The 24,953-nt window shown below is 37.8% G+C and overlaps 1 long non-coding RNA gene across 1 annotated transcript; it reads left to right on the forward strand.

Annotated features, from left to right (window-relative positions):
* Positions 1-19,663: 19,663 nt before the first annotated feature.
* On the forward strand, positions 19,664-22,423 carry LOC145819819 (uncharacterized). The gene is made up of 2 exons (XR_014360592.1): positions 19,664-19,873; positions 22,156-22,423. It is a non-coding gene; the product is annotated as an uncharacterized LOC145819819 (long non-coding RNA).
* The last annotated feature ends 2,530 nt before the right edge of the window (positions 22,424-24,953 follow it).

Genomic DNA, 24,953 nt, shown 5'->3' on the forward strand with positions numbered 1-24,953 from the left:
GGAGATAGTCGTGTGTTCATATACTTTAACACATTGCTGGTGTCTTGATAGTTTATGTATATGCATTATACATGTTGGTTATGCCTTGATGTGCTGTGATTGTTGGTGTTATACCCCGCGCTTAGAATCAAAGGTACCATTACCTTCCAGCTAGCGCCTGGAGAACTGACCGCGCTAATAATCGCAGGCACCATACCCTTCCAGCTAGCGCCTGGTAAACTGGCTTGTTGTTAATGTTGTTGAGTGGGGTGTATTGTTGGCTTACTACGCACATAGCTAGTAGAGCGAAGTTGGTTGTAGTTATTTCAGTATATCTTTGGCTTACTAAACACGTAGCTAGTAGAGCAAAGTGGGATTGTTGTTGTTTCGTTGTAACTGAAAATATCATGGATTTGATTGGTTACAGTTCGGAGGACCGAGTTACTCCATTGGTTGATTGTATACATGTTGGTGGGTTGTAAATTTATATTTTTACAAAGATATGCATGTATAGTTATGATAGTAATGGAAACGAACCAAAATGTCTTTTTTTGTCTTTTGGAAAATGTGGAGGAGAACGAATGTTTTAAAGATAAACATGTTTGAAAAGATACATCTGAGTATGTATGGGAAATGGAAGAGAGTATCGGGCTTAGTGAGATTACTTCCTAAGTATTTGTTAATGTTATGAAAGATTGGGAATGGGGGTTAATGAAAGGAAAAAGGAAAGACAAACCACTTGTAGCGTTGAATGAAACGGTTGTTTTCGAGAAAAGTTCATACATATATATTTTGTATAAACTGTCACATTACTATTCTAGTATGAGAGTGAGTGTTCATGATCATAGCTATCTGTAAGTTGTTATTGTTGAGGATCATGTTGAGTTCCCTACTGGACTATATGTTCATCCCACGTTGTTGAATCTTTTTTCAGGTATTAAGCAGGTTGAGCTGCAAGATTTGGATCTACTTATTTACTGGCCACGGGGCATCATTTATGTTGGCGGAATGCCATTGTTGTAAAAGGGTTAGACCCTTCTTTTTGTACCTTAAGTGATGTAAGCCCAAGGGCAATTTATTAAGTATGTTCATGTAATATTTACTTTGCATACGAATGAGAGTATTGTTAATCACTTCTACGGATTGAATGTATGAGTTTATTTCCGCATGTTATCCTTGAAATTGAATTAAGTTAATGAATTTGGTAATGACTTCGAGTAATAAAAAGTGGGGCGTGACAAGGACACTTGGATAAGTACATTGAAGGAGGGACGCAACCAGCCCCCCAGGACCATAACAACCCCAACGGAATGCCAATTGACGCCCCACCTCAAGGCGTTATCAATGTGATACATGGAGTCTTTGAACCTGAGTGTGTATGCGAGCTCAAGGGATCAATCAAAAAGGCTGAACACTTAAGAGAGGTGCTAAGTGCCCAACCTGCCATCAAGAAGGGGAAGACAGAGGCCACAAATGTCATGTCTTTTTCAGATAAAGACTTGGAACGGATATATTGTCCTCACAATGATGCCCTGGTCGTCACCCTCTGAGTCAAGGATTTTGACGTCAAGCGGATTCTGATTGACCAGGGTAGTTCATGTGAAATCATGTACTACGAAACATTTAAACAATTGAAGCTACAAAACAAAGACTTGGCGCCAGCCGTATCTCCCCTAATTGGATTCAACTCCATGCCAGAATGGCCCGTCGACAAAATAATTCTTCCAGTTAGAGCAGGAAGTGTGACGAAACAAGTGGAGTTCTGGGTATTGAAGGTCTCCTCCACTTACAACATCATCTTGGGCAGAACATGGCTGCATGCCATGCGATCGGTGGCATCATCTTACCACCAGGTAATGCGGTTCCCCAACGATACCGGGGTAATTGAAGAAGTCTATGGAGATCAGATCATGTCGAAGCAATGCTTCGTCACAGTGAATGGCAGCCGCGCTGCCAAAGAATACGTTCATTCGGTGGAAGAACCCGAGAGCAATGAGCAATTCACAGATGTCGGCAAAGCGGCTGATCATAAAGCAGTGGAGGACTTGGTAGAGGTAAGAATAGATGAAAAGAACCCGAATAAGTTCTTTTTGCTCGGTTCGTCGTTGTCCAACACTGAGAGATTAGAGGTCTTGGAATTCTTAACCTCTAACATCGAAGTGTTCGCCTGGACGCCCTATGACATGCCAGGCATTGATCCAAACTTCATCAGTCACCAATTTAATGTCCATCCATCTGCCAGACCAATCATCCAACGCACACGCAGATCGGCACTCCACCATGCCGAGATAGTAGCGGAAGAAGTAGGTAACCTGCTGGAGGCAGGAGCAATTAGAGAAGTACACTACCCAAGATGGATCTCCAACACAGTCGTAGTACCAAAGAAGAATGGCAAGTGGCGTGTCTGCGTCGACTATAAAACAGTCAACAAGGCGTGCCCAAAAGACAGCTTTCCCCTACCACGGATAGATCAACTGGTAGACCTAACGGCGGGGCACAACCGACTTAGCTTTCTGGATGCATACAGAGGCTACCACCAAATTGTCATGCATGAACCAGACCAGGAGGTCACATCCTTTACAACTCCAAGAGGACTATACTGTTACAAGGTCATGCCCTTTGGCCTAAAGAACGCAGGGGCAACATTCCAACGGATGGTCACCAAGATGTTTGAACCATTGTTAGGCAGAACAATGGAGGCTTACATCGACGACATGGTGGTCAAGAGCAAGGATGAGAATTACTATCTCAAGGACCTAGGCGAGATGTTTGAGATCCTGAAGAAGCATAAGCTGCGCCTCAATGCATCCAAATGTGCATTCGGAGTAGGGTCTGGCAAATTCCTGGGCTTCCTTGTGACCAACCGGGGTATAGAAGCAGACCCCTCCCAGATCAAAGCAATCCCCGATTTGGAGAGACCAAACTCAGTAAAAGAAGTGCAGTATCTCATCGGCATGGTAGCCGCGCTCAATCGGTTCATAAGCCGGTCATCAGACAGACTACGACCATTCTTTCAAGCTTTAAAAGTCAAGTTCGAGTGGGACGAAGAATGCGACCGAGCTCTAGAAAGCTTGAAGGAGTATATGTCTTCCCCACCACTGCTTGTTACCCCAGTACCTGGATAAGAACTTTTCTTGTACCTGGCAGTCTCTCAGCACGCAATTAGCGCAGTGTTGGTTCGTGCAGATGGAATCCAACACCTGCCCATCTTTTATGTCAGCAAGACATTGCTGGGAGCCGAAACAAGGTACTTTCCACTGGAAAAATTAGCATTGGCCTTAATGATGGCCTCCAGGAAATTGGCACACTACTTTCACGCCCACACCATAGTCGTCCTCACAGCTTTCCCACTAAAAGCTTTGTTTGAGAGGGCGAATTTTTCTGGGCGAATCTTGAAGTGGGCAGTTGAGTTGGGACAATTCGACATCAAATTCCAACCCAGAACTGCGATAAAGGCCCAAGCTTTAGCAGACTTTGTCGCAGAATTCACCCCAGGAAGTCATCATATCTGCCTAGTCGACCTGACTGATACAACCAAACCAGGGATAGAAGTTGACGCCAGAATAGCGCAACCCCTGGTGCAGGATACTCAACCAGATCCCATGGCAGACCAGACTAAAGACAGCAAGGAAGAAGCAAACCAAGCTACACCAAACCAAGACTCACCAACAAATAAAGACTTGGTACAATCAGATAGCGAGGGGCAGACAGCAAGCATGGACCTCGAAGAAAACACCAGCAACATTCTTGACCTCACGACATCATCCGACTCCTCCACTTGCTGGAAGTTGTTCGTTGGAGAGATGTGGAAGCTCTTTGTGGATGGAGCATCCAACCGGCATGGTGCAGGACTTGGCATAGTCCTCATCTCACTAGACGGCCTAGTTGTGGAGCAAGCAATCAACCTTGGCTTCCCAGTATCAAACAATGAAGCGGAGTATGAAGCGCTTCTTGTAGGACTCAAATCAGCATACTACATGAAGGCCACCGAATTAATGGTCTACAGTGACTCACAACTGGTGGTAAACCAAATTTTTGGCGACTATGAAGCAAAGGATGATAGGATGGCCAAGTACCAAGAATTGGTCAGAACAGAGATCAAGAAATTTGAAGTAGTGAGGATAGAACAGATAGGCAGGGAAGAGAACGGCAGAGCAGACGAACTAGCAGGCTTTGCTTCAATGGCTGATACATCCATCCTTCATCCATTGCTCATTGACTACTTACCAAGACCAAGCATCGAAGACCCGGAAGTAGAAGAAGTATGCTGCGCCGATCTAGGCCCCTCATGGATGGATCCCATCATACTATTCTTGAAAGATGGCGTCCTACCGGAAGAAAAGAAAGAAGCCAACAAAATTAGAGCAAAGTCACAGCGATTTTGGCTCTCACCATCTTTGGCATTATACAAAAAGTCGTTCTCAGGACCCTATCTAAAGTGTGTCCACCCCAGCAAAGTGGAAGCATTCTTGTACGAGATACACGAAGGGGTGTGCGGAAGCCATCAAGGAGGAAGATCGCTAGCTTACAAGGCCATTTCGCAAGGATACTGGTGGCCATACATGCAGGCAGACTCAGAGAAATATGTGAAGAAGTGCGAGAAATGCCAAAAATTCGCACACCAAATACATCAACCAGCTAGAGAACTCCTACCATTGACTAGCCCATGGCCTTTCGCAATGTGGGGCTTGGACATAGTAGGACCACTTCCAACAGCACCCGGCAACAGGAAGTTCTTTCTCGCAGCAACAGACTACTTCACAAAGTAGGTGGAAGCAGAAGCATTGGCATCAATCAAGGAAAGAGATGTGAAGAAGTTTGTCTGGTAAAATATCATTACTCGATTCGGCATACCTAAAGCCCTCATATCAGACAACGGCACCCACTTTGATGGAAAAATTTTCAGAAGCTTTTGTGAAGAATACAAGATAGAGTTCTACAATTCTACACCAGCGTATCCTCAAGCAAATGGCCAAGCAGAAGCATCAAATAAGGTTGTCTTGGATGGACTGAAGAAAAGGTTAGAGAAGGCAAAAGGCAAGTGGGCGGAAGAACTTCCTTATGTTTTATGGGCTTACCGCATCACACCTCGACGATCAACAGGAGAAACACCATTCTCCTTAGCCTACGGAATGGAAGCAGTAATCCCGCTGGAAGTTGGCCTCCCCATAATTCGAAGCGAAAATTTTGATCCCGACTTGAATAGAGAAGCCATAACATTGGAGCTCGACCTCGTCGAAGAAAGAAGAGAAAGAGCACTAGTCCACATTGCCTCGTATCAACAAGAGTTATCCAGGAAATACAACAAAACAGTACATCCAAGGCAATTCAAGATCGGAGATTGGGTGTTGCGCAAAGTGATGGGAAACACCCTGGTGCTAGGAGATGGCAAGCTAGGGCCTAATTGGGAAGGTCCTTACAAAGTGGTTAGGTTAGCAGGCAAAGGGGCATACCACCTAGAAGACAAGGACGACAAAGCAATCCCTAGGCCATGGAACACAGCGAATCTCAAGTTATTTTATTTTTAGCTTTCCTCTTTCAAACATGTGTAATCTTTTCTTTCCTCAATAAAACAAATTGATTCTTTTCAGCATAAGTTGTTCTCTGTAAAAGTTAGCTTTAGTGAAGTTAGGTATATTGCAAACATTTTATTCTAAGTTGGTTGGAAAAAACTAACTTAGAGGTTGGCTGGATTAAACCAACACCCCTCCTAAGCCCAGGATAAGGATCCAGGCTGCAGGACGTTTGGTCGGAATAACCAAACATTTTTCTAAGTTGGCTGGAAAAAACTAACTTAGAAGTTGGCTAGATTAAACCAACACCCCTCCTAAGCCCAGGATAAGGATCCAGGCTGCAGGACGTTTGGTCGGAATAACCAAACATTTTTCTAAGTTGGCTGGAAAAAACTAACTTAGAGGTTGGCTGGATTAAACTAACACCCCTCCTAAGCCCAGGATAAGGATCCAGGCTGTAGGACGTTTGGTCGGAATAACCAAACATTATTCTAAGTTGGCTGGAAAAACTAACTTAGAGGTTGGCTAGATTAAACCAACACCTCTCCTAAGCCCAGAATAAGGATCCAGGCTGCAGGACGTTTGGTCGGAATAACCAAACATTTTTCTAAGTTGGCTGGATTAAACCAACACCCATCCTAAGCCTAGGATAAGGATCCAGGCTGTAGGACGTTTGGTCGGAATAACCAAACATTTTTCTAAGTTGGCTGGAAAAAACTAACTTAGAGGTTGGCTGGATTAAACCAACACCCCTCCTAAGCCTAGGATAAGGATCCAGGCTGCAGGACGTTTGGTCAGAATAACCAAACATTATTCTAAGTTGGCTGGAAAAACTAACTTAGAGGTTGGCTGGATTAAACCAACTCTTAGTACTCTTTAGCCGAAGTAAGGACATCAGCTAAAAGAGTGGTTGGCTGGATTTAACCAACTCTTAGTACTCTTTAGCCGAAGTAAGGACATCGGCTAAAAGAGTGGTTGGCTGGATTAAACCAACTCTTAGTACTCTTTAGCCGAAGTAAGGACATCGGCTAAAAGAGTGGTTGGCTAGATTTAACCAACTCTTAGTACTCTTTAGCCGAAGTAAGGACATCGACTAAAAAAGTGGTTGGCTGGATTAAACCAACTCTTAGTACTCTTTAGCCGAAGTAAGGACATCGTCTAAAGAGTGGTTGGCTAGTAAGCTCAGTCAGATTGCTCAGCTGAGACCGGAATAAAGTATCTCGGCCACACTACTATTAGAAAGCAAGCTCAAAACATGAATTTAAACTGAGATAACAGTTGGAAGTGAAAAGATCATGGAAAAGTCATTACAAAGTACAAACATGCAGATCAACCGAAATAAGAGTTCAAAATAAGAAAATTTTCATTCATCAAAGAGCAATTACAAAGGAGGGGCCATAGCCCGGTTACAAGAGCAAAAAGTAACAAAGAAAAAATAGTACAGAATCAAGTGAAAAGGTCTTCAAGGTCGGTGTCAATATCAACTAGAACATCGGTTGCAGAAGAAAGATCAGTCTCAGTAGCAACTGGTAGAACGATGTCAGTCGACGGCTCAACAGTCAGGTCTTCAACCGTTGGCTCCAACCGAGCTGATTGATCGTTGTCTTGCTCATTGACTACCGGAGTAACAGTTGGCTCATTTTCTACATCTTCATCATCTAAACCCTGCAAAAATTGTTATTGGATAGAAGTAGCATACTTCGCTAGTGAGGTCGGAATGAAATACTGAGGAGCATTATAGACCTCGGTTTCGGGCCCACAGCCGAGCTGCTCCACAACACTTCTCCAGCCGCACTTAAAGAATAAGTCTTTCGCTCCCTCGCATTGTGGAATGTAGAGGCCCTCTGCCTCCTTGAAACCTTTGGCGTTGGCATCACCCACCTTCTTCTTCAGTTCGGCAATTTCAGCGTCCTTTTTCCCTTCAAGCTTGACTAGCTCACGAAGGTACTTGTCTTTCATCACGATCAACGCCTTCTGTTTGTCAGCCTCAGCCGAGGTAACCAGTCCGGTTAGACGAGCTACCTTAGCCTCTAGTTCGGCCGTCTTTTGATGGGATTCTTTCAGCTCGGTTGTTTTTTCTTCAACCTCTGCCAAGGCTTGCCTAGCCGTTTTCCTGAGCTCCATAACCTTTTGATGGGCAATTTGGCTCTTCTGAAGAGACTGAAATGAATGGAAAAAAAAATCAATAACGAAACCGAACTGAAAGTTAGAAAAAAATTTTTTTTAGAGACGAGGGGCATCATACCAGGATCATGGATTTAGTGGCCGATCGGATGGCCTTTAGCTCGGTCAGATTCTGGTGGTGTTCCATGTCTGCTGGAAGGCAAACACTCTTGGCAAGATTGAAGGCCATCAAGTGATCCTTCTCAGCAACCACCGAATCAGTATCTTGAATAAGGCGGTTCTGAAATTTCAGCTTCGGTGCCCACCTGGAAGAGCCAGCCCGGTCAGAAAGTTCCGGTTGTGGAATCGGTGAAGGCGTGGTTTCGTGCTCGTCTACTAGACGCTGCTCGGTTGGGGTAGACCGGGCGCGCTTGGATGGGCGTGATGAAGAAGGCTGTTGAGAAGGAAGGGCCACAACGGCCGGTTGTGTTTGGCTTGGTGGCGGTACTTCGGGTCTGTTGGTTTCGGTCAAGAGGGCCCTGACTCTGTTTTTCTTGGCCATTTCTTCTTCAGCGGTCAGTGGGATTAGTCTAATTTCTGGCAAGGTTGGGTCCGGTTCTGGGGCCTCCTCTAGCAGAAAGTTGGTCACTCTCGCTTTTCGGCGGCTGCTGTATCTATAGGTCGGTTCAAACTTTAACAGCTTGACCCAACTACATTCTGGATACTGTAGTGCAGCGCATAAGGTTGCTAGATTTGGGTAGCTGTACAGAGACCAGAGGTGGGCAGAATCTACGAAAGAAAACAACTGTTAGTTCGGCTGAAAAATTGAAAACCGAAGTATTGTAAAGCACGCAAGAAAACCGAAGTAATTATACCAGGTGTTCTTTTTTTTCCAATTGATGCTTCGGCCAGGAATCTGGGCTTGGTGATCCTCAAAGTTCCCAGACACCCAGAAAAAATCGTCGTCATTCAAGTCTTTATCCGGTGTGTTTTTTATTATTTTCTCACGCCGACGGCGTATTCTAAGATAGTACACCCAGCCGTCTTCCTTCGAACCAATGGAGTATTGGTGAAAGATTTCGGCCAGACCAAGGTTGAGACCGGCTTGGCGGTTTAATTCGGCTATTCCCATTATTATACGGTATGAATTGGTGGATAGTTGGGTTGGGCATAGTCTGGTTTGCCTAAGAAACTCACAAATTAAGGGTTGAATTGGAAATCGTAGTCCGGTTTCAATTATGGACAAGAGGGTGAAGGGGACAAAGCCTTCATTCCCCTAGGGTATGATATCTTTTTTGGCCAGGGTAAGGTGTACATTGTCAGGTATGCTATAATTCCTTCGGAATTCGGCTAGACCACCTGGCGTCTCTACTAGAATTCTATACTTCCCTATTTATTTTATAAGTTATGAATAAGTTAGATCAGTGGCAAAATTGTGCTCAGTAGCTCGGTATGGCGCGCAATGGACTGCCTGGGCAACCTAAGTCTGCAAAGTGGAAAACAGAGGGGTTAAGCACAGATCATTGGACCGTGCTACAAAATAAAAACAAAAAATAGGAGTCCTACTTCGGCTATGTGGATGCTACAGGTTCTGTCTCGGTTTCAACAAGATGCTTAGTAGCTCGGTTTGAGCAGGGGGTTCGATATCTCGGTCTTGGCAAGTGATTCGTTATCTCGGTTAAAAAAAAGGCTCAGTCAGACCGGTTAAGCCTCTAGGGGCAGCTTTCTGAGTTCGGTCTAAAACTTTAAAAGCTGGCTTAGCCCCAAAGACCTAGCTCGGTCGAAAGATAAGGTTTCAGTATGCTACGTTCTGACTTAGTTCGGTTCGCTTACCTCGGCTAAAGATCTATCAGGAAAAGGTTTGACTTAATGAAACTACTGCTACGAGTGTTAGTTCGGTTGTATAGTCTGGTCTCACTGACATCAAAACTACAAACAGTTTACTAGTTTGGTTATGTGTAATTTGGATCAAAAGTAGTGTTTTACAGGTTATTTCATGAATGCTTGAGGATTATATTAACATGGTGTCTTCAGAAGAAGCAAAGCACATGGAAAAAAATGTATTTTACAAAACACACAAAACAAAGTACGAAAACAAGGGAAAGCAAGATAGAGGAGCAATACTAACCAGATGAAGAGGCAAGAACTGGAGATGGAAGAAAAAGGCAGCAAAACACGAACTCTTTCAGAAGACGAAGAACAGTGAAGAACTCAGAGAAAAGGAAGAGGATGAATAGTAGAAGTGGAGGGATTTTTGCCTTAGGATTTGTTTTTGATAGAAAGCCCCAAAATTTGGGCGGGACTGTTCAAAAAACACGGAGTACGAAGGCGGCGTGACAGTTGCATTAAGCCAATCAGTGCCTGCCACGTGTCATTGGAATAAGAAGTGATTCAGTTGCTGTGATTGAAGAGACGTTTCAACCGGACAGCTAGAGCCCGGTGTGAGTTTAGCTCGGATTGGATAGGCTAAAGAGTTTTAGCTCGGTTGGAAAAGCTAAAGGGTTTTAGCTCGACTGGAAAAACTAAAGGATTTAAGCTCGGCTGGAAAGGCTTAAAAACCTTAGCTCGGCTGATAAAACAGGTAATCCCTATCACGCTACACAGATGGAATTAAGGGGCAATTGAGAGGGTAATTTATATGAAAATTGGGCCGAGCTGGGTAATGGGCCGTCATGGGCCGCTATACAAAGGGCTGAGTAAAAAGGCTTTAAAGTTAGTCCGGTACAAGAGCCCCGAAACTAGTCCGGCCCGGAGGAAACTTGAAGTTAGTCCGGTCTAAAGACACTTGGAAGTTAGTCCGGTCTCAGAGTTAGCCCGGTCATGGCGTATTGTGTCTAGAACGGTCAAAACCCACTATTTGGTAGCTCGGTCTGATCACACCATGGTTTGTACATGAGAGAACCGAGATAAGGTGTAGCGAAAGGAAGAACCGAACTAAGGATAGTTCGGCCTACTCTGCGGCTCAGCATAACCATGATTACTTTGGTCATATTGGAGTTCGGCCGTGGTAAAAACCATCTCACTTGGTTTAAGCAGTGAGGGGGGGTGTTGAAGGATAAGCATTATCTTTCAGGAGTATGAATCCTAGGAGGACTCTGCATGGAGGAGTAGAAGTCCTACTAGGATTGTGCCACACGAAACCTATAAAAGCTCACAAACATCACCTTTGGAGAGATAACACAACTTTGCTTTCTGAATACACAGAGCTTTTGTCTATTTTTCAAGCTTACTGACTTAGGCATCGAAGAGGTTTCGGCACACACCCGCCGGCTAGCTCACGTTTGTGTTTTCAGGTGATAAAGCGCCGATGTACGAAGGAGCGCAGACTTGATCAACAGGATTATACGAGAAGGTTTATTTCTTTCCCGTACATGTGGTATATGAGCCACTTTATGGATATTCTTACATTCTCCCACTTGGCACATATAACACACGTTGTTGACTGTCGGGTAACTAACAAACTGATTATGGCCATTAAATAAAAATATCCAAACCTTAGAGTTATAATACATGAATCATGACGGTTATACTCTATCAATTAAGTATTTCCTTCCATGTATTACATCGTATCACACTCTCAATTTTATGTGGTGCCATTCTTTATGAATAACTTTTAATAAGTTATTCTTGGTCTAATTATCCCTATGGATCAATAGTCTCAATGGACTGCATAGCATCACAAATACTTTAGGTGCACAAAATGATACTTTTCACTAATAATAATCACCATGTCATACAAAACAAAATAAGACAACAACTAAAAAAATTATTGAGTTAACCAATCAGTCACATGCCCTCAACGTGTTTTGAAAACACCTTTATAGAAAGACCTTTGGTCATGGGATTTGTAACCATCATATCGGTACTAATATGCTCAATGCTGACTTCTTACTTCTTAACACGGTCTCGAACAGTAAGATACTTTATGTCAATATGCTTGCTTCGGCTACCATTTTTGTTGTTGTTAGAGAAGAAAACCCCAGGCAAATTATCACAGTAAACCTTTAATGGCCTAGAAATTGAATCCACAATTCGAAGCCCTGTGATAAAATTCCTTAACCAAATAGCCTGTGAGGTTGCTTCAAAGCATGCTATAAACTCTGCTTCCATTGTTGACGATGCAATTATCGTCTCTTTGGCGCTCTTCCATGAAACAGCACCGCCTGCTAGCAGATAAACATATCATAATGTGGATTTTTTGGAATCTTGACAGCCCGCAAAATCCGAGTCTGAATATCCAACCACCTCAAAACAGTCAACATGCTTGTAAGTAAGCATGTAGTCCTTGGTTCCCTTTAAGTACCTCATGATTTTCTTTGTAGCCTTCCAATGTTCCATTCCTGGTTTACTTTGGTATCTTCCAAGCATTCCAACTGCAAATGCAATGTCAGGTCCTGTACAAACCAGAGCATGCATTAAACTGCCTACGGCAAATGCATAGGGAATGCTAACCGTTTGTTCCTTTTCCAAATCATTTTTCAGACATTGATTTAAATTGAATTTGTCACCCTTTTAAAAGGGCGCTGCATTAGGAGTGCAATCACTCATCTTGAATTTCTCCAAAACTCTTTCAATGTAGGCTTTATGAGACAGTCCCAATGTCCTTTTGGACCTATCTCTGTGAATCTCTATGCCAATGACATAAGAAGCTTCACCCATATCCTTTATTTCAAAATTTTGGGAAAGAAATTGTTTAGTATCATGCAACAATCCCAAATCATTAGATGCAAGTAAAATGTCATCCACATATAGAACTAGAAAAATGTATTTGCTCCCACTAACCTTAAGGTATATACAGTTGTCTACAACATTCTCCGTAAAACCATATGAAGTAATAACATTGTGGAACTTTAAATACCACTGTCGGGAAGCTTGTTTTAGTCCATATATGAATTTCTTGAGCTTGCAAACTAAGTGACTATCTTTATTGGAACAAAAACCTTTAGGTTGGTTCATGTATACTTCTTCCTTAAGATCCCCATTTAAAAATGCGGTTTTCACATCCATTTGATGTAGCTCTAAATTAAAATGAGCTACTAATGCCGTGATAATTCGAAATGAATCATTCTTAGAAACCGGAGAAAATGTATTATGATAATTGATGCCTTCTCTTTGAGTGAAACCTTTAGCTACGAGTCTGGTTTTATATCGTTCGACATTGCCATTTGAGTCTTTCTTGGTCTTATAGACCCATTTACAGCCAACCGCTTTAACTCCTTTAGGCAACTCGACAATTTCCCAAACTTGATTCTTAGCCATAGATTCCAACTCTTCTTTCATGGCATCATACCATAATTTAGAATCATCCCTATTCATGGCATTCGAAAATGAAATAGGATCATTTTTAGGTCCGATGTCAAAATCAGACTCCATTGAGTATACTAAATAATCACCAGAAATTGCTGACTTTCTAGCTCGTGAGGATCTCCTTAATTCTGTAGTCTCAATTGGGACTTGAGCTACAGGCTCTATATTGACTTGTTCCTCTTGTGATGAAAATTCTTGAATTTGTTGATTTTCAAGAATATCGGGTTGATTATCTTGAAAGACAACCAATTCGCCTATATTCATGGGTGTTGTATCCGGATCCCGTGATTCCTTCAACTCTATCTTTCGAGGATAACTCCCAATAGGGTCAACTTCCTCAATAAACTTAGCATTTCTGGCTTCAACAATTCTAAGTAAATTTGAAGGATAATAAAATCTGTAACCCTTGGAGTTTTCCGCATAGCCTATGAAAAACCACTAACTGTTCTGGCGTCCAATTTCTTTAAATGTGGGTTATACACTCTCACTTCAACTAGACAACCCCAAACGTGTAAGTGTCTTAAACTTGGCTTCCATCCTTTCCATAACTCAAATGGTGTTTTAGGAACAACCTTGGATGGAACTCTGTTTAAGATATACACAACGGTTTTCAAAGCTTCACTCCATAAATTTATAGACACATTAGAATAACTAAGCATTCTCCTTATCATATTCATAAGTGTTCGGTTCCTTCTTTCAGCAACACCATTTTGTTGTGGTGTGCTAGGCATTGAATATTGTGCAATAATGCCTTATTTCTTAAGGAACTTAGCAAATGGACCTGGTAATTGTCCCAATTCTCTGTACTCAATAATGCCTTCTTCCTTAAGGAACTTAGCAAATGGACCTGGTAATTGTCCCAATTCTATGTACCTTCTATAATATTCTCCACCCCTGTCTGACCTCACAATTTTAATTTTCTTCTCTGTTTATTTCTCTACCTTTGCTTTATAAACTTTAAAGGCATCAAGTGCCTCGGCCATATCAAACAAGAGGTAGAGATACATGTATCATATGAAGTCATCAATAAATGAGATAAAATATCTCTAATCATTCAGACAAGGTGGAGTAAATGGTCCACAAATATCAGTGTGTATGTTCCAAGAATTTCCTCACTCCTTTTGGCACCATTATTGGTCTTGTTGGTCTGTTTTCCCTTTATGTAGTCCACACAAGTACCAAAGTTGGTAAAATCAAGAGTCGGAAGGACTTTATCATTAACCAACCTCTTTATTCTCTCAATGGAGATATGTCCCAATCTCGTATGCCAAAGAACAGAGGAGGACTCATCAACAATATTACACTTAATGCCAATATCACCATGCAAGGTTAAAAGTTTTTGTTAAAAAACAAGATCCAGATTTAATTTGTACAAACCATTAATTAAAATACCAAATCCTACAGAAACAGAGTCTTTAAACAAACTAAAATTTGCACCAACAAACTGAAATTCAAATCCAAACGGTACTAGTCTAGAAACAGAAATTAAGTTTTTTGAAAAAGATGGAGTGTAAAATGTGTTTTTAAGATCCAAAACAAAGCCATTTTTTAAAACAACTCTGAAAGTTCCAACAGGTTCGACGTGCGAACGCATCCCATTGCCCGAATAGATGCCTTGTTCACTTCCCGTCGGTTTCCTTAGGCTGAGGAAGCCCTGCATGGTATTAGTAATGTGAATTGTAGAACTCGAATCAATCCACCAATCATATTGATGAGTATTAACAAAATTAGATTCATAACACACAAGAGATATGAGATTATCTTTCTTCTCAAGCCATTTCTTATACTTGGGGCAGTCTTTCTTCATGTGACCCTTTTTCTTGCAGAAGAAGCATGCATCCTTAGTGCCATGATTTTTAAATGGCACTTTACCAAGCTTCTTCCATTTCTGATCACCTTTTCCCTTTTTCCATTGCCCTCCTTTATGTGTTGCTAAATGAGCACTTTCCACTTTTCCATGCTTCAATCTCTCCTCCTCTTGAACACACATGGTCAAAAGTTCATTGATAGACCATTTTTCTTTCTGTGTGTTGTAAGAAATTTGGAATGCTCCATATTCCACAGAAAGAGAATTGAGTATGAAATTGACAAAGAATGACTCAGAAATCTCAATCTCTAAGGACTTAAGAGGAGCTGCAATGTCCCTCATTTCCATAATGTGCTCACGCACATTCCTAGAATTGTTATGCTTCATTCCTGATAGTTTGTTTATTAGGGTGCTTGCCAATGCTTTGTCAGAACTAACAAATTGCTCTTCAATAGCCTTCATGTAGTTCTTGACCTTATCAGATGGTGGGATTGAGCCCCTAATGCTCTGGCTAATATGTGACTTTATGAGCATTAGGCTTAAGCGATTGGATCGCTCCCTATTATCATAAGCACTTTTTTCTGCAGTGGAACTCTCGTCCGTGGGTTCAGGAGGTTCATCCACACGGAGTGCCAGATCGAGATCCATGCACCCTAATGTTAGAAGGATTCTGTCCTTCCAGTCCGAAAAATTATCACCGTTCAAGAATGGAATACAAGAAGACTCATTAGATAGTACAAAGGTAGAAATAACTGCAATTACCAAGAACATTATTAATGCTTTGAAACAATAGCTATAGTCTGAATCAACAAATGTCAAATTCAGTAACAAATCTAAACCTTCTTGTGGGTAGAGGTCACTAAACTGTATTAGATTTGCTATTACTTTATAATAAGACTAATGGGTTCCAAAATATTTAAGGAAAAGAAAACTAATACCTGTGAGTTTAGAGTGTTGAATCCCTTTAATACCCAATCCATTATCTTATTCCAATTAAATTTCATAAATAATTACTTTCCCGTGGGACCAAGAAATTATTTATAAAACATAATTGCAATGAAAAATGCCAAATTAATTTTTAACTTTATGTGATCAAAATATTGAGGATCACATCTTTATATCTTAAGATATTGTGGCTACTCTTAAAACATAATAAAATTTTTAAATATGGCATAATTTATTAATGTGAGCAAATCCTTATAGTCACAACAAATACATAATCTTTCAATGCACATAATGCATAATACATACAATCAGAGTAATATCACATGAAAAATCCCAAGACCAAACACATGTAATTCAACCTTATACTAGATTTTGCTTAAAAATTGGACCAAAATAAATTCCATAAGCCCAACACATAGTATATTCATGCTCTTATTTCACATGAATTTTTAATGCATAAATAATTACCTTAATGCATGTAATATAATATTACATTATTTTAGATAACATGCCAATGAATCTCAAAAATAATAAAAACTAAAAGAACATATTATAATTCACTGTATAAAATTCAATTGAATTTGCTTACTATTTAAACGTACAACTATAATAAACAAAACATCCTTAACAGCATGTTAAAATTTCTTTATGAAAATTCTAGAAATAAATTCAAGTCTTTCATGCCTTTTAAAATAAACCAAATAAATCCAAATAAAACATTATAATTTTTAGAATTTATACAAAATAAGAGGACGCGGTTTTTTTTTTTTATAATGTTTGTCAATAAATAAAAACAATACTTAATGACTTACAATAATTTTCCAAGATGAAATAGATTCAGAACAGGAGTAATTTTAGATACAAATACTATAATCACATAACAGAATGAATTCTACTAATCCCTCTAAGTAATTCATCATGCAATAACTCATCTTTGATAGACATCAAATTAATATTTAATCCATCAAGTTTCATATACATATCTATATATCTATATATATATATATATATATATATATATATATATTAAGATGAATCAAACAATGAATAGTCATTCTGATAATTCAAACTTTAAATAATGTTAAACTATATGGCACAATCACAAGTTATGTATAATGACGGCACCATGTTGACTGAAACTTCACTATTAAGTATTAGACTATCAATTTTATATTCAAAAGTATGATGGCCTGCGTGTTCCAAAACCTCCTTGACAAAAGAAAATAAACAAAGGGCCCAGACTAAACAAAGACGTGGTGTGCTCAGACTAATCAAAATATTAGGAAGCGTAAACCAAAATAACAAATTATAGCCAACTAAACAAATCGAACACATGAAGAAAATTATCATGTTGAAATCATAACGGAACATGGGCCCAACAAGTGTATAAAACAGAACGCAATAAGATTTGGTCTCCATAACATACAATAATGCTAAACAACAAGGACAGAAGGTGGCTCTGATACCAATTGTGAGAATTAAAATAATTTTAATTTAGAAAGAAAAATACCTCCTGCCATGATGTTCAAGCTTTTGAATCTTTATCCTTGAATGTATAGACAAAACCCACTCACAGAACACTTTTACAGAACTATATGGGAAAAGTGAAAGGAACAGAGTTTCAAGCCTATTCTATTCACAAAACAACGTCTGTGTTTGCTGGCTATCACAGGCATATATATAGATAAGCTTGGACCCATACCCAAGTGTAACTCCTTATAACTTCCCACCATCAGGGAAGTTGTAAGGTCCCATGAAACCATTATATGGAATAGTGAACAGACGTTAGTTACCCATTAACCATTAAACTAATTAAATATATATAATATAAATAACTAAATAAATAAAACAAACATGTGGCATATGGGCTACTTTATGGATATTCTTACATCTTATCCTCCTGGTGTACGTGAACATTAGGCGAGGAAGGCTGTGAGCTTTACCGGGTTGAATCTTGGAGCTGCTGTCATCCATTAACACCTTCACGTAGGGAGGATCAGTTGCTTTAGGACAGTGACCACACGCCTCTCGGTTTCTCACAAGCCAAATTTACTGTTAAATTTATTTTCTCTGTTATACTCTATATTTACATGCTTTAGGATTTCTACTTTGTTTTATAATTTTGCATATTATAGTCCTATTTTATCTGTATTTAATTGTCGTGTTAGTTTACAATTTTTTTAATTGTTGGACGTGTCTCTTTGTGCTGATGTTCTAACAATCTAAAGCAAACTCAAAATAGAAAGTCAGTAAGAACAAATTTTATTTTATATATAGGAAAAATAAAAAAAATAAAAGCCAATCTTTGTATTGAAACAGTTTATGGTTCTTATATATCAGCAGGTCAAATATTAAAAGTTTATAAAGCCTTACAATTGCCTTTGTTATTGTGAACAGATTGCTTGCCCTTAGCTTTGTTAAATATTTAGTCTCATGGCTAGAATTGAGGAGGCTAACACTTCTAAACCGGGAAAATTTAGTGGAGAACATTTTAGGAGATGGCAAACTCAAGTGCGTTATTGGCTTACCATCTTGGGGCTATTTTCTGCTATTGACAACTCTCATCCTAGCCCAGACCAAACATCGTCTTGGATGACAGAAAAGCAAATTGAATATCACTGTTATCATAGAATTCTTAGTGCCCTGTCAGACCATCTTTATGACGTGTATCTTAATGCTACTAAAACCGCAAAAGGGCTTTGGGAAACACTAGAGGCTGAGTATGGGATAAATGATGCTGGCATAAATAGATTTACTGTTTTGACTTTCAACAATTACAAAATGTCAGATGAAAAACCTGTAGTCGAACAAATTCATGAATTTCAAGAACTTTTGAGGGGTGCTGAAAAAAGTGGGACAAGTTTTAGTGAAGATTTTAAAGTGTCATGTCTTATTGATAAACTACCTCCATCTTGGATAAACTTTGCCCAGTCTCTTAGGCACAAACAAGGAGAGCTCTCCTTGACTCAAACTTTAAACTCCCTTAGGGTGGAAGAGAAACATAGAGCTAGTTTACCCAAACCATTAGAGAAGCCACCTAAGGTTAACCTTGTTGAAAATAAAAGTAGCAACAATAACCACCACAACAATAAGAATTTCAACAAGAACTTCAGCAATAGTGTAACTGCCCCACCACGTATAATGATTAACACCTAATTAATTAAGGAGATTTGAAATTTAATTGCCAATTATTCTAATTTAATCTGAGATTTATGAAAATTATGGAGACTGATTCGTATATGATTCTGTTGAGGATTTATTTTGAAATTTGAAATTGAAAGCCTAAATGGCTCAAGGGAGTATAATTGGTAAATTAAATTATTTTAATTTCGAGTATCGGACCATATAAGAGTTTAATTAAAAATTCGATTCAGTTTAGTAAAATTGAGATTGATTAATTGGATCCGAATTGAGTTAATTAAATTAATTAAGTTATGAGGTGGTGATGAGGATTGGGAACTATAATTATTATGAATTAAATTTACTTTTGAGATGCGCAATTTGAGTATGTAATTTATTAACGAAGATTTTGAAATTTAATTTGAAATTGAAAGCCTTAATGATTAGAGGAACCAAAGTTGAAGATGAAAATAAATTTAATTTAATATTTGGAGCCTTTTGGGAGTTTGATTAAAATTGATAATTTGTATATAATTAATTGGGCTCTAATAGAAATCAAATTAGATTAATTAAATTATGTGAGAATTATGATTAATCAAAATTAATTAAGACTAAGTAATGATTCATTAGTTAGAATAATGCTTGGGGACCCCCTTTTGGAGGTCACCCCTCACCCCCCCTTTGCCACATGGCGGGTGGTGATTGGAGGAGCAGGAAAAAAAAGAAAAAGAAAAAGAAAATGTAACCAATGGGAGAGATAGGGGGTCAAAGGGGGTGGGGGAAAAGGGGGATGAATCATTGTTGATTAAGTTAATATGTAATTACAAGTTAATTGTCCGAATCAGATTAACTAATATGTTGGTGAGTAATTGAGAAGATTCTTTACCTTGCGGGGAGAACCAAAAAAACAGTGTAGCAACTGTTGGAGAGTTGGTGAACCGTAGGAGAGAGAGAGAGAGAGCGCTCAATTCTTTTGTTGAAAAAGAACCATTGTTGCTGGAATTGCTGGAATTTTGAAGCAAGCTCAAGAAAAAAAAAATAGAAGAAGTTAGAGAAAGTGAAAAATTGGAAGGAAGGCTCAAGAATCCAACAACATTAGGTAAATACTTATCTTAATTCTTGTAGATAATTCAGTTAAAAGCTGAAATTAAGAAACTTATGGAATCATTCTCATGAATTTTGTAAGAAATTGGATTTTGAGTAAGAAAACGAGTTAGGTTAATATATGGAAATTGATCTCATAATATCATCAAATTGGGTTTGATTTTGAACACCATGAAGTATTTGAGTTTTATATTCACATGCATCATGGATTTTGAAGACCTTGAGCTATTTAATTTTATACTTTGAATAGAAAAAGGAAAAGTCTTATGAAAATTAGTTTTGGGCTACAAATTAAGTTAAGATCAAATTCTAAGAGATTATTTTTGTGATTCATCATTTGAGTTTGGTTTTGTTTTGTTTTTTTTTCATGAAACTAAATTCCATAGTTACATGCATCCTAGATTTTTTTTTAAAAAATAAATAAAAAAAGATGTGAAGGATTTATTCCATGTTTTGGTATAAGAAGAGCAAGTTTTGGAAAATGATGAATTCATGAGCACTTTTGAGTTTAATCTTGAATTAAAGGGATTTTGATGTAAATGGTTTGATTTTGATTATAATTTCACACATGCAAACACTTTTCTAAGAGTTTTATAATTTCAATTTCATAATTCAAAGGGAATAGAAAAGAGTTAGAAATCAATTTTATGGGATTAGAAAGAAATTGACAAGAACATGATGAATTGGAGCTAAGATCAAGTTTATCAGAGTTAATTTAGAAATTAATTATTTTTGGTTTGATTTTGTAGAATCATCCTATAATACTTGAGATTGAGAAGGATTTGAGATTAAATTCATAGAATTAGAAAGAAATTGGGTTTTGAACATAAAATGAGTTACATGCATGATCATGATTATGGAAGCTAATTATTTTGGATTTGCTTTGGAATATCTTACATGAGTTTGAATCTAGTTTCTACATGCATGAATAAATTCTACAAATTTTGATATTCTAATTGTACATTTGATTTTGAAAAAGAAGTTTAGAAAACCATGAGTTCATGGGTTTTGATTTTGAAATTAAGTAAAGTTTTGATTTAAATAAATTATTATTATGGTTCAAGATTTTGAGCAAATAGTCTATAAATAAATAAGTGTTTATGTTTTCTAAGGTATTTTCATGGTTTTGATCAAGATGTGTATGGATTTAAAAATTGAAAATGCATTTGGAAGCCATTTTTGAGAAATTTGGAAATTTGGAATTTTACAGATCGCTCGAGCGAACTAATTACCGCTCGAGCGTACATTGAAAGCTTCCAATACTTTTACAGTCTTTTACAGACCGCTCGAGCAGCTAAAGGCTCACTCGAGCGAACAACTATTTTCAGCATATTTTGAAAAATTACATTTAATTCAAATTTTTATTCTCATCTCTCCCCAAAGCATTCTAAACATGATTTATGACTCAATAAGGTACCAATCAACATAAATTAGTTAGTTAAAGAATGAATCATTGCTCTAATAGTAATTGTTTAAGAAGCTATAAAAGATCAGTCTATTTGAAAAAGAAGAACTTAGTAATGAAAAAATATGTGAAATAAGAACCCGATTCATTTGAATGAGAAAGAATAAGCGTAGTAAAACTTTGGACTACTTAAACAGAAAAATACAAGAAAAGTCAAGTTTGATCAAGGAAGTAATAATGTGTTTCAATGTGTATATGTTATGTGTATATGTTATGTGTTTGTGTAGGTCATGCGCTATTGTCTGTTTGATCTGTCTAATTTGTCTGATCTGCTCCTGCAACTATCTGTGAGTAATAACTCTGTAAAGTTATGTTTGACTTTAATTATTTTCTAATGATATGAAATGATCAGTTTTCTGAAATGCTATATTTTATATGAATGAATGATTGTCCAAGTTTCTGAAATATATTCGTGGCATCCTTAGCATCATATGATATGCGTCCCTTTATGGGTCATCGGAATGCCTTTATGGTCGTTCTTTCATGGGTCATCGGAAACGTCTCTGTGCACATGAATCATCAGAATGCCTATATGGCCATCCCTTTATGGGTTATCAGATTTGTTAGCGTTAATGGATGTACCACGTATGATTATATGCAAAATCTGAATATGAATATGAATATGAACATGAACATGTATATGAACCTGTTTCTAATTTGGAATCTGAATATGCATAAGATTCTGTTTCTGATAAGAATCTATTTTGATATAAAGTTTGATTTCTGACTATGTAATGGACATCATTCATTAAAACCCTTTACTTTGTTATTATTCACTGGGCTCCAGCTCACTGTATTATTTATGTATATAGGTGATCAGGCGCGTGACCAGACTTAAAGGCGTGTGCTTGGAATCTGTTTTTGTTAGCAACCTATGTGCCTCCTGTGAAGGTTCTAGATATGTCAAGTGGTTATGGCTATGTGATTAAAGTTCAAGTTTTGTTTTCTTGTTTGTTTAAACAAGTCTTGGTTTATTTTGTAAATAGGGCTAAGTCCCTTTTTGTCTAATCTGTATATATATAATGGCGTAAGGATGATGTATAGATATGTATATAAAAAGTTTAAAATTTTTTTGTCTCATATAAGTTTGCACAGCTCAATGGATGTTGTATATTTATTATTTGGTTCCGCAAGCCCCTAATATTATGTTATTTTGTCTCAAAGGCCTTCGGTAATCCCAGGATTATTGGTCGGTTACGATACTAAACTCATAGGGGCGGGTTTGGGTCGTGACAAATCGGCCTCGAAATTTAATAGAAATAATTTTAAACCTAGGGCCACAACCTTCAAAACCAATTGGTTCAATCCAAATAGAAACCAGGCTCCAATTCATCAAGCAGTGACAAACCCAAGGGCAATGTTTTAAAAACTGGACCGGTGAGCGAATCAGAAAAGGGATTGGGTGGACGGGTCACCAATTCAACCGTCGGGTTGAACCGGAATCAAACCGTGACGTAATAAATATATTAAAATTATATTTAAATAAAAATATAAGTAATAAAATTAAAAATTAAAAATTAAAAATATTAAATTATCTTAAATATTTCTCATAATATTTTTTTTACTAAAAAATATAATAATATATTTTAAAATATTATTAATTTTAATTTTGAAAGAGCAAATCAAATATTCAATATTCCTTTCATATGATTTTAATTCAAATAATTTGATTGAAAGAAGAGTAAAAAATTTGGAGAGATGTTGAAATTTCAATATTCCCTCCAATATATTTGAATGAATCCCACATGAATTTCTTAAGTTTTTTTGAATTTTTTTTTCTTATAAATAGGTAGAAACTTTCACAATAATTTTAAGTTTTTAATGGGATTTCTCACAAGAGAAGACCCTTGAAAGAGAGTTTTCAATTAAAATTTTCTTATATATATATATATATATATATATAATAAGAAAGAAAAAAATAAAGAAAGAAAAGAATAAAGCAAAAAAGTTAAAAGAAAAAAAAAAAAAATCGATTTCATCAACCCAGCGAACCAGCTCCGGGTCGACTGGTTCGCCGGTTCAATTGCCGATTTTCCCGATTCTCTCTAAATAGGCCGATTTTAGTTTCAAACGGTTTAGAGGGTATATCCGAACTGGAACCCCGACCGGTCGATAGTTCAACCAGTCGAACAGGTCAGCCTGGTCTAGTTTTCAAAACCATGCCCAAGGGCATCGTTAAAGGTAGCAAGCATTGCTTTGTTTGTGAAAGAATGAATCATGTTGCAAAAGATTTCTATTTCAAAAAGATCGAACCATTCAAGGGCTCAAGTGAATATGCTAGAAGAGAATAAAGTTGAACCATCTTTTAGGTATAGTTCCTCTTTAGTAAATTTTACTTATGAAAATAAGGATTGGTGCATGTTTGTTTTGATCGTAAATGTTTTAAAACTTATCAGGAGTCAAGTAGAGGAAGTGTAACACTAGGGAATAATTCAACCGCACAAGTGCTTGGAGTTGGTAGTGTGGAATTGAAGATGACATCTAGGAAGACATTGATTCTTAAAGAAGTAAGGCATGCTCCAGAAGTTGGAAGAAATCTTATTAGTGGGTCTAGTTTAGTATAACAATGTTATAAAATAGTTTTGGAGTCTAATCGAGTTATAATAACCAATAATGATATTTTTGTTGGGAAAGGTTATGTTTTTGAGGGTTTATTTAAATTAAATATTGCTTTAGATTACAATGAATTTTATGCTCAAATTTTGAATGTGGAATCGTGTGACGTATGGCATGGAAGATTGGGTCATATTAATTTATAGAAAATGAGGAAAATGATGGAGTTAAGTCTTATACTTAAGTCACAAGTGGATTTTAAACGTAAGTGTGAATTTTGTGTTTAAGCTAAACAAGTTAGAAAAGCCCATAAAAGTGTAGAGGTTAAAGATACCCAACTCTTACAATTAATTCATTCAGATGTTTGTGATTCAACTAGGCCACCTACTAGAGCTACAAATAAATACTTTGTAATGTTTATTGATGATTGTTCGAGGTATTGTTACATTTATCTTATTAAAACCAAAGATGAGGTCTTCAATAAATTTGTGGTATACAAAAATGAGGTGGAAAATCAATTAGAGAAGAAAATTAAGGTTTTTAGGTTTGATAGAGGAGGAGAATATAGTCTTACTGATCTTTTATCTTATTGTGAAGAGCATGGAATAATACACGAAGTAACACCACCTTATTCACCCCAATCTAATGGAATAGCAGAAATAAAGAATAGGACCTTAATGGATATGGTGAATGCAATGTTGTTAAGTGCTGGTTTATCTGAAAATTTGTGGGGGGAAGCAATACTTAGTGCATGTTTTGTCTTAAATAGAGTAATCTTGAAGAATAATGCTAAGACACCTTATGAAATATGGAAAAAGAGATGTCCATTAGTTTCTTAAAAGTGTGGGGGTGTTTAGCTAAAGTAGCCATACCTGAGCCTAAAATGAAGAAAATAGGTTCTAAGACGGTAGACGCTGTATTCTTAGGCTATGCTCATAATAGTACTACTTATAGGTTTCTGGTTTTCAATTCTGAAATTAACGAGATTACCAACAATACCATATTAGAATCTAGAGACGCTACATTCTTTGAACATGTCTTTCCTTACAAAACGAGA

The sequence above is a fragment of the Camellia sinensis genome, chromosome 2, assembly GCF_055761805.1.
Source record: "Camellia sinensis isolate YWXY chromosome 2, ASM5576180v1, whole genome shotgun sequence".
Lineage (NCBI taxonomy): Eukaryota > Viridiplantae > Streptophyta > Magnoliopsida > Ericales > Theaceae > Camellia > Camellia sinensis.